The sequence below is a fragment of the Scyliorhinus canicula genome, chromosome 18 (genome assembly GCF_902713615.1).
Source record: "Scyliorhinus canicula chromosome 18, sScyCan1.1, whole genome shotgun sequence".
NCBI classification, from domain to species: domain Eukaryota; kingdom Metazoa; phylum Chordata; class Chondrichthyes; order Carcharhiniformes; family Scyliorhinidae; genus Scyliorhinus; species Scyliorhinus canicula.
In genome coordinates, this window is record NC_052163.1 from 84,520,415 (window position 1) to 84,531,549 (window position 11,135).

Sequence of the window (11,135 nt, forward strand, 5' to 3'; positions counted from 1 at the left end):
CGCAGAAGGCCTCAACAATTGGTGGCTGAAGGGGGCATTCGGACTTTGGGGGTGGGGTGTTACAACTCCCATGAGAGCCACGGAGAAAGTATTGTTGATCAGCATGTGGGGCAGCACGGTAGCATGGTGGTTAGCGTCAACGCTTCACAGCTCCAGGGTCCCAGGTTCGGTTCCCGGCTGGGTCACTGTCTGTGCGGAGTCTGCACGTCCTCCCCGTGTGTGCGTGGGTTTCCTCCGGGTGCTCCGGTTTCCTCCCACAGTCCAAAGATGTGCGGGTTAGGTGGATTGGCCATGCTAAATTGCCCGTAGTGTCCTAAAAAAAAAGTAAGGTTAAGGCGGGGGGGGGGGGGGGGGTTTGGGTTACGGGTATAGGGTGGATACGTGGGTTTGAGTAGGGTGATCATTGCTCAGCACAACATCGAGGGCCGAAGGGCCTGTTCTGTGCTGTACTGTTCTACTGTTCTATAAAAAAATCTCTTCGTCGAGTTCGAGCTTCCAGAAAGGGGTGGAGGTTACCCGGCTGGGACTGGTCCAAAGCAGGGCCGACGGTGGTTAGATCTCCCAGCTAGGCCTGTACTGGGAGCAAAATACTGCATCAAGCAGAATATTGTAAATAGTTAAATAAACCTATGTTCATTTACGGCTGGCTTCTTCAAGTTACTAAAAGGCTAAAAAATTGCATGTTTTCAAGAAGCGCTTTGATATAGCATTTGGCAGGAAAGGGAGCAAAGGATATGAGGGGACGACGGGATTCATCTTTTGAGTTGGATGATCAGCCATGATTATAATGAATGGTGGAACAGGCTTGAAGGGCTGAATGGCCTCCTCCCGCTCCTATTTTCTGTTTCTATGTTCATAGAATCAAAACATTGAGAGCTAATTCTACCTCATTTAAATATCAAAGGAGGTTGGTTGAAGCTACTTGGCATTGCATTGAGATGGAAGTTTCACCCAATCAGCTTTCAGTATTTGAATGTGATTTGGTGCAGGCCAACCCAGCTTCCCCCAGTGAGTCAAAGTGACAAACAGCTGGGGTCCCAGCAGGAAGTGTACAATGTTATTTTAAGGCGAGGGACTGTCCAGATCAGAATCAAACTATTTATATCAACAATACACAAATATCTTGGTTTCTGCACCACCTACATGCTCACTGTTTAAAGGCTGAATTGTACTTCATACAACTGCCCGAGTTTAATTTCCTTTTCATAAAATTGATGGGAGCAAAATCCACAACTTCAGAATAAAAGGAGGGCATTCAGCACCTCGTGCCTTCATTGGCTCTCCAAGGCACAATTTATCAAGTGCCAAGCCCTGGCCTTCATCTATTTTACAACTCCAATGAAAGGTAAAATGGCCCAAACATGTGATTTTACATTTTCTTTGGTCCAAACTTTACTCTTTGTCCAGTAGCTGTGACTCAGACTGTTGAGGGTCAGCAGAAGTTAGTCACATTTCCCGAGTGACCATTCTTCATGTGGGACCCCACACAGCCAGTGTGGACAGACAGGTGTAGCCACACTGCAAGCCAATGCTGTCCTCATCCCACTTCCAGCAATCAGGGTGACTGGCAGTGATCAGGGAATTCTGGCTGATGTAGCCCCAGGAATATTGAAGGTAGCCATAGCTCTCATTTCATGGCCAGGGAAGATCAGCTACCACATCCCAGACAGGACTAAGCCGTTGAACCTCCCTATTCTGCTAGAATCTATGCAATTTTTTTGCTGCAGGTTTACACTCGCTCTAGGAGATGAATATTAATGATGTGCTCAATGCAGCGGTTTGAATTAGGAGCATCTTCTCAATAAACACGACATCAAATCAATACAGAAAGTCTTCACTTTACGTTGGAACATTTAGGTAATTTCGATTTAATGCGGTGTTGTTAATGGTGTAGAAGACTGAGTGGTCATGTGAGAACGTGATAATGCAGCTTCATAAGAGGTCACGTGGCAGGTAGCACGTCATTTACCTCAGGAGTCCGAGCAGAGCACAAGTACTGTGTGTAGCTGTGAGTTTAGAGATATACTGGGCGGGATTCTCCCTTACCTGATGCCAAAATCATGTTCGGTGATCGGGCAGAGAATGGGCTCTGACGCCGGAATTGGGGCCGGTGCCAGTTTGATGCCGGTCAGCCATGCTCCGCCCCCTCAGAAATGGCGCCAACGTGCCTCGCGCCATTGTAACGGTGTTGGCATGGCATTGGCCGGCCCTCCCGCGATGCTCAGCCCCCCATGGGCTGAGTTCACCATGGCACGGTTCACATGTGGTCCCAGCCATATGGGAACCCGGCATGGTGGCTGCGGACTGTGTCCAGCACTGCCACACCTGGCCGGAATCCATGCCGCTGGCCAGGGGTGCTTCCGCAAGGGCTGGGGAGACTGGTGGGGGGGGGGGGGGGCATCAGGTGGCCAGGGTGGACTGTGGGTTCGTGGATGGTGGGTTGGGTCCATGCATGGCCGGTGCCATGTTGTACGTCGTGACCTCTGCAGTTCGTCAGCCGTGCGCATGCACGATCCGGGACCCGGCCACTCTCAGGCCATTTTGGGCGCGGAAACCAGTAGCGACCTCTCATGCTCCAAATTGTCACCGACCCTTCCACCTGTTTGCTGCCTACCCAGCTTGTGACTTACCTCAGCGATCCTGATAATGTTAGATATAGCACTTAGGGCGAAGGGAATCAAAGGATAGGGGGGGAAAGTGGGATTCGGCTATTGAGTTGGATGATCAGACACAATCATAATGAATGGTGGAGCAGGCTCGAAGGGCCAAATAGCCTCCTCCTGCTCCTACTTACTATGTTTCTATGTAATCAATGTGTCTCTCACTCTGTAGGTTGTTTCTGCATCTTGCTGCTTATCTGCCGAGCCTTCTCTCAGAGTCCGCACTCAGGAGATGGAATCGATGAATGGGAAAATCGGTTTGGCAGTGGGCCAGAGGGTCAGGATTGGGAGAGGTGGCAAGAGAGAGGTAAGTAAAAAGAGATCACATTAATATTTTTAATTTTATTTATTTAATTAAAAATATTATTTTTAAAGTTATTTTGTTTTGATTATAGTAATTTAGCAATGTACAATATTTAAACTTACCGGGTACAATGGTTTAATTTTCTTTCTGACACTAAAGATTCTACAGAACCTAACTAAAGTTTTTACGTTGGTTGCATTGGCAAAATCTGATTTGCTCAACATTGTTTCAATTACATCCGGTGGCGGCCATGGTGTGAGTGGTTGGCAGCTCCCGCTCGAGGCTGCTTTTTCGGACCTTTTCCCCGTTTGTAGGGTGGTTGATGTGCAGAAGAAAGGTGTAGGGGTGGCTGGAGGAGAGTTTGACTCCACTGGTGTGGCTGGTGGATGGAGCCACGGACTAGAAGTGGGTCGAGAAGAAGGGAGCTGTTGGAGCAAGAGAATCTTCGTGCGCCACAGGTCAAGATGGCGGGGGGTAAAGGGTCTACCTTGCCTGCCCAATTGTCGACCAACTGTTGGACATTTTAAATGAAAAATTAGTCGGCCGAGGAGAGAAGCCCAGGAGGACCTATCCAAGGCGGTGGAACCGTTGAAAGCAGGAATTGATCATGTGGAGCAGAGGCTGGAGTCCCAGAGTCAGGCTATTTGGAAAGTGGAGGAGGCGGTGGGGGAGCACGAAGAGTAGCTTACCTCATTTGCGGCTGAAATAGGTGTGATGCGGGAGACCCAGAAGCTGTTCACGGAGAAGATGGAGAACCGCTCCCAGAGGCATAACCTAGGAATAGTGGGGATGCCTGAAGGCATCGAGGGAGTGGACGCTGGCACGTATTTGGCCAAGATGATGGAAAGGTTGATTGGGGGAGGGGGCCTTTGACCGGCCCCTGGAGGTCGACCGAGTGCACAGGGTGCTAATGAAGAAGCCGCAGGCGAATGAGTCGCCGAGGACAATGGTGGTGCGTCTTCATCTGTTCCTGGACAAGGAGAAGATACTGAGATGGGCGAGGCAGACGGGGAGATGCACCTGGGAGGTGGGCGAACTTTGGTGTACCAGGACCTGGGTGCGGACCTGACGAAGAGGAGATCGAGGTTTAATCGGGTGAAGGCTGCCCTCTTTAAAAAGGGGTTGAAGTTTGGGATGTTGTACCCGGCTTGTCTTTGGGTGACTTTTGACAGCCGAGAACATTATTTTGGAACACCAGAGGAGGCGATGGAGTTTTTAAGAGACTACGGACTGGCAGGAGAAGGAGGACATTGAAGTGTGAAGAAGGGGTGAGGAGCTGGGTGCTTTTTCTGATTTTTCCTGTATCTTTTCTTTTGTCGGTTGTTGGAGAACTTTTGTCCTTCTAGATGTTTTGTCCTTCTAGATTGGGGGTTAGTGCACTTTTTTTTTCCTTCTGGTTGCACTGTTGGTTGCGAGGTGTGCAAGCTGGGGGAGGGGAATCAGCAGCAGGTCGGAGGTTTGAGCTGCTTGGGCGGGGGCTGCCAGGCTAGCTGGACAGGCTAGTTAACAGGAGTACAGTGTAGAATTGTCAGGTGGTTCGTGTAATAGAGGGGGATGGGGTAGGTGTTTTGTTTAAGGGAGGGGCGGAGGGTGCTGCTGACAAAAGTGTTGTTGCTGTGGCGTAGCATGGGAGGGAGTGGTGACGGTGGACATATGAGGGTGGGCCTGGAGGGTCGTGTGGCATGGGCCGGGGGCTGGCCTAAAAAGGGGATTGGCTGATCAGCAGGGGAGGGGGTTGGAGTGCCCTCCAACCAGTTGGTCACATGGAATGTGAGGGGGCTGAATAGGCCGATTAAACGGTCGCTTGTTATCGCGCACCTGAGGAGCTTGAAGGCGGACGTGGCCATTTTGCATGAAATGTATTTGAAGATTGGCGATCAGACAATGCCAAGGAAAGGGTGGGTAGGGCAAGTCTTCCATCCAGGATTAGACATGAAGATGTGGGGGGTGACGGTGCTGATAAATAAATGGGTGGCGTTTGAGGTGGGGAATATATTAGCAAATTCAGAGAGAAGGTTTGTGAAGGTGAGTGTGAAGCTGAAGGGGATGCCTGTGGTCCTGGTAAATGTTTACGCCCCAAATTGGGGTGACTTGGAGTTCATGAGGCGAGTGCTGAAGAAGAACCCAGACCTGGACGAGCACTGGTTGATTATCGGGGGCGGGGGGCACTTTAACATGGTCATTGATCCAGAGTTAGGCCGGTCGAGCCAGAGGTCGGGGAGGGTGTTGGCGGTGGCGAAGGAATTGAAGGGGTTCATGGTGTTGCTATATTTATCAGGTTATAAATATGGCAGTCAATATGGTCTCCTTCCTTAATCCTATTTATGTTTGCTCTAGAGTCGCCAGGTATCTTTCGATACCGCCATAAGGTTCAAACCCGAATAATGATCAAAGAGCCAATGCACCAGTTAGCTAGTTCAAAGTCAATACTATTTATTTACACACACAGTAATATCTACTCATGCACAAAATACTACAAACTAAACTATCTCTAACGCTAACGCCTATACTTAACTTCGGGTGCCCACTCAGTCAGAGGAACAATGGCTGTTGTTTAGATCTGAGGTCGTTGGGTTCGAAGTGGTACAGGAGAACAGCTAAGGTCGTCCGTCTGGTAGCGAGCGTTAACCTTGGACTTACTTGCTTCTGGTGCAGCTGGTGGACGGGTCTCTCCGCTTTGAGAGCCGAGTCCAAGAGAGCGATTCTCTCGCGGGGCCTTCTTCTTATACCCGAAGGGGCTTTGCGTGCTTTTGGGCGGGCCTTGAACTTGGCCCCAATTAATTGGGCCGTATCTTGATCACTCGTATTGATCTTAACCAATAAAGGGGTGGGTGCCCTGATGGCTGGGCGTGTCCTAGGTGGTCGTTGGCCTGGCTTTGTTTACACTTCCGGTTTGGGGAACTGGCGGCGGGGTGTCTGGAGCTAGATCGGTTGCTTGAGTGTCTTTCCTTTGTTCCCGGAGATGGGCCATTAATATGTTAATTGACCTATAATTTCAGTCTCGTCTGGGAGTTGCCTTCTCCAATATGCATACAGGCTCTGTGTCTGCTTGCTTTCTTAACATTGTCCATATTTCCCTACAGTGATTGCGATCATCCATTTTGTATTCTGGAAGTGGCCATCCGAGATGGATACAATGGAGCGCATGGCGGGAATGGACCTGTGGAGGTTTGGAAGGCCGAGGATGAAGGATGTTTCGTACTTCTCCCACATGCACAGGGTTTACTCTTGGATTGATTTTTTTGTAGTGGGTAAGGCATTATTGGTGGGGATGGTTGACTCGGAGTACTTGGTGATTGTGGTTTCAGACCACATTGGGTGGATCGGGGGGCTAGCGTCCGCAGTGGAGGCTGATAAGGAGGTATGTGAGTGGGTGAGGGCCACCATTCAGGGGTATGTGGAACTGAATGGCATAGGTGAGGTCCTGGCCGCCACGCTGTGAGGGGCACTCAAGGCAGTGATTAGGGGGGAGTTTATATTGATTGGGCGCACAAGGAGAAAGTGGAGCAAGCAGAGATGGCAAGTTTGGTGGACAAGATCCTGCGGGTAGACAAGAGGTACTCGGAGGGCCCGGAGGCGGGAGTGTTGAGGGAGCGGCAGAAGCTCCAGATGGAGTTTGGGCTGGTGTCCACAAGGAGGGCAGTTGCGGAGGGCCAGAGGAGCAATGTATGACTATGGGGAGAAGGCTAGCAGGATGCTGAACCATCAACTCAGGAAACAGGATGCAGTGAGGGAGATTGGTAGGGTGAAGGACGGTAAGGGTGGAGTGATATTGGACCCGATGGAAGTGAACTGTGTCATAATATACACCAGTATATCATGGTGCAGACACACACTGATGGACAAACACAAGGACCAATCAACATGTACGAACACCACGGCCAATCACCAGTTAGAATACACACACTATAAAGGCAGAGGGCACCACGGTTCCTGCTCATTCTGGGTGCTGCCTCTGAGTGTAACAAGAACTCATCCAGCCCAGCACAGACTTACACCACGTGCTGAGAGAATCAACTGGTTTAGACAGGGCTTAGGTCTCTAGTTTAAGTTAGCATCATTTAGACCCACAGTCATCATGTGTTAGTGAGTTAGAAGTAGTTAATAAAATTGAGTTGAACCTTCATCAGTGTTGGAAGTGTCTGTTCATCTCTCAAGTCTACACTAGCCAACACTTCATAATACCAGAAGTTGAGGGATGCTCGCACTTCTAAAACCTACCTTTCAGTGATCTGCCTCCCACCAGTCTCGCGCCATCCTACAGAATGGATTCCGTTCGACCACCGCCGCCTCTCCGCATTGCAGGGAATCTGGGCTCGAACTGGAAACTTTTCAAACAGCGCTTCCAGCTGTACCTCGAAGCCCGGGACCTGGAAGCTGCCTCGGACGCACGGAAGATTGCTCTATTCCTCTTCACAGCCGGGGACCACGCTCTGCACATTTACAACTCGCTCACCTTCGATGAGGGGGAGGACAAATCAAAGTTCAAGACCATAATTCTAAAGTTTGACAGCCACTGCGCGGTCGAGGTCAACGAGAGCTTCGAGAGATACATGTTTCAGCAGCGAATTCAGGGTAAGGACGAGCCTTTCCATTCCTTCATTACCCACCTCCGCGTCCTTGCACAGTCCTGCAACTACGGGTCCACCTCTGACTCCATGGTCAGTGACCAGATTGTTTTTGGTGTTCAATCTGAGCCCCTGCACCAGCAGCTACTAAAAGTAAAGCCACGGCCATTGAGACCTGTGTACTTCATGAACATGCCTCCACGCGCTACTCCTGCATCCAGGCTGCTGAAACGGCGCGGCAAGCCCCTTACGAGGCAGAACGGGTCCAAATGATTAAATCTTTTCAGGCTCTGGATCTGAACGATGGCGGCCATTTTGCACGCTTTTTGCGGAGTCCCGCGCTTACACGCAGCGAGTGGGCTGACGTCACGGACCGCTTCGCGCAGGTGCGCGCTACGCTGGATCACCCCGTGCATGTGTGGTGGCCGACGAACGTCCCGGCGCTCTGGCGTGCGGAAACTGTGGCTCCGCCCACTTAAAGCGGCAATGTCCCGCAAAGTCCTGATGCTGCCTGGAGTGTGGCAAACGAGGCCACTACGCTGCAATGTGCAGATATTCCCTGCCTGCTGTTTTTAGGAGGTCCACCCAGCCCCACAGAGACGTCAGGGCTATCCAGCCTGCCATTAATGAACCTACTCTAGACCTTGATTCCGACTGTGCCTGCAATGACCCACAGGTCCCGTTCCAAATCGGCGTTGTTACGACAAACAGGATGTCTCCCAAGCGTGGCACTGAACGCATCCACGTCCACAGCGTCAACCAGGATGATGAGTGGTGTGCCACCCTTATGGTCAACCGGTCCCCTGTCAGATTCCGCCTGGACACTGGCGCCTCTGCCAATCTCATCGCATCGTCTGATTTTCGCAAGCTCTGCGTACAGCCTGCTGTCCTGCCACCTGCGTGTAAATTGCTGGACTACAATAGCAATGCCATCGCCGCCAGCGGCTCCTGCCGCCTTGAGGTGACACATCGTGCTCACACAGTCATTCTCCCGTTTGAGATTGTTGCTGCCTCAAAAGCCTCCTTGGTTGGTGCGCAGGCATGCAAGTTGCTCCACTTAGTGCAGAGAGTACACTCTCTCTCTTCAAGCGATGTGCCTGCATCCTCTGACACAGACTTCAGGGCACAACTCGACTCCATCATCCAGCAATACCATGAGGTCTTCGTAGGCATGGGCACGCTCCCCTACACGTACAAAATCTTACTCAAGCCCAATGCCACACCTGTCATTCACGCACCTCGCAGAGTCCCAGCGCCCCTCAAGGACCGTCTCAAGCAACAGCTCCAGGACCTCCAGGACCAAGGAGTAATTTCTAGGGTCACGGAACCCACAGACTGGGTAAGCTCCATGGTTTGCGTCAAGACGCCGTCCGGCGAGCTGCGGATCTGTATTGATCCTAAAGATCTGAATCAGAATATCATGTGGGAGCACTACCCGATTCCGAAACGTGAGGAGCTCACGTCCGAGATGGCCCACGCCAAACTATTCTCAAAACTGGATGCCTCGAAGGGTTTCTGGCAGATCCAACTAGATGAGTCAAGCAGGAAGCTGTTTACGTTCAACACACCCTTTGGCAGGTTCTGCTACAACCGGATGCCATTCGGCATCATTTCTGCGTCCGAAGTTTTCCCCCGTATCATGGAGCAGATGATGGAGGGGATCGACAGCGCCCGGGTATATGTCGACGACATTATTATCTGGTCAACCACCCCGCAGGAACACATTGCCCACCTTCAGCGTGTTTTCAGGCGCATCCACGAACACGGCCTCCGCCTCAATAGGGCCAAATGCTCCTTCGGACAGTCGAGTATCAAGTTTCTGGGGGGTCACACCTCCCACCAGGGGGTGCGTCCGGACGTGGACAAGATTGCAGCAATCACGTCCATGAAGACGCCCGAGGACAAGAAAGCGGTCCTCCGGTTCCTGGGCATGGTGAATTTCCTCGGGAAGTTCATCCCGAATCTCGCCTCACACACCACGGCCCTCAGAGACCTGATTCGCAAAACCACAGATTTCCGATGGCTCCCTGCTCACGAGCGTGAATGGCAGGAGCTGAAGGCCAAGCTTTCCACGGCCCCAGTGTTGGCCTTTTTCGACCCGACCAAAGAGACCAAAGTCTCTACTGATGCCAGTCAGTCGGGGATTGGTGCCGTGCTCCTGCAATGAGACGAGGCCTCGTCATGGGCCCCCGTTGCGTATGCGCCGCGGGCGATGACTCCCACAGAGCAGCGCTATGCGCAAATTGAGAAAGAGTGTTTCGGCCGGTGGAGAGCGGGGCAGAGCGATAGGCCAGCAGAGCAAGATGGAAATCTGCTCAACTGCTCTACCTGCCAGCGTTTTCAGCCCGCCCAACTACGAGAGACCCTGATGCCCCATGAGCTCATCACATCGCCTTGGACCAAAGTGGGCATCGACATGTTCCATGCATTGGGCAGGGACTACGTCATCATCATCGACTACTTCTCCAGTTACCCGGAGGTCATCAGGCTGCACAATCTCACATCCTCGGCTGTGATCAGGGCGTGTAAGGAGATATTTGCCCGACATGGCATTCCGCTGACGGTCATGTCAGACAATGGCCCCTGTTTCGTGAACCAGGAATGGGCCGACTTCGCCCGATACTACAATTTCGAGCACGTTACGTCCAGTCCGCTATACCCCCAATCCCATGGGAAGGCGGAAAGGGGGTCCACATCGTTAAGCGGCTCCTCAGCAAGGCCGCCGATGCCGGCTCAGATTTCCATCTTGCTCTGCTGGCCTATCGCTCCGCCCCGCTCTCCACCGGCCTGTCGCCTGCTCAGCTGCTAATGAACCACACCCTCAGAGTAACGGTGCCATCAATTCTCGCTCCCAACCTCGATTATGTCTCCGTGCTCCACCGCATGCACATGTCTCAACTGCAGCAGAAATCTTCCTCCGACTCATGGGCTGCTGACCTACCCGACATCCATCCACGCGACAAGGTTCGCATCCACCTTCCGGATGGTGACTGGTCTGCGCCTGCTGTCGTTCTAAGGCAGGTGGCCCCCTGCTCCTTCCTGGTCTGCTTACCGGATGGATCCATTCGGCGCCACAACAGGCGTGCTCTTCACCTGGTTCTAGGGTCGTCACGGGATCCTCCGACCAGCTCTTCTACTGATCCCGCCGTGGACTGTGTGGCGCTTCTGGTCGCTCTGCCTGCCCCTGACAGTGCTGCAGCCCTCCCGGCTCCTGAGGTGCCAGCCATTGCCCCACCCTTGAGGCGGTCAACCAGAGTTCGTCGCCCACCTCAGAGACTGAACTTATGAACTCTGTACACATGTGGACTCTCTGAAATGTTTTTTTTTCCTATATCCTTTATTGTTGCATTCGTTATCCAGTGATTTGTAAATGAAAATCGCTTATTGTCACGAGTAGGCTTCAATGAAGTTACTGTGAAAAGCCCCTAGTCGCCACATTCCGGCGCCTGTCCGGGGAGGCTGGTATGGGAATCGAACCGTGCTGCTGGCCTGCTTGGTCTGCTTTAAAAGCCAGCAATTTAGCTGAGTGAGCTAAACCAGCCCATTAAATAGATTCCTTGGTTGTTCCAGTTCATGGTAGTCATCTACACCAGGCACCTTCCT

At 52.0% G+C, this 11,135-nt stretch overlaps 1 long non-coding RNA gene across 1 annotated transcript; it reads left to right on the plus strand.

Moving 5' to 3' along the window:
- The first annotated feature begins 1,508 nt into the window (after positions 1–1,508).
- LOC119952890 lies at positions 1,509–6,746 on the plus strand. The gene is made up of 3 exons (XR_005457908.1): positions 1,509–1,857; positions 2,833–2,967; positions 6,048–6,746. It is a non-coding gene; the product is annotated as an uncharacterized LOC119952890 (long non-coding RNA).
- Positions 6,747–11,135: the final 4,389 nt, after the last annotated feature.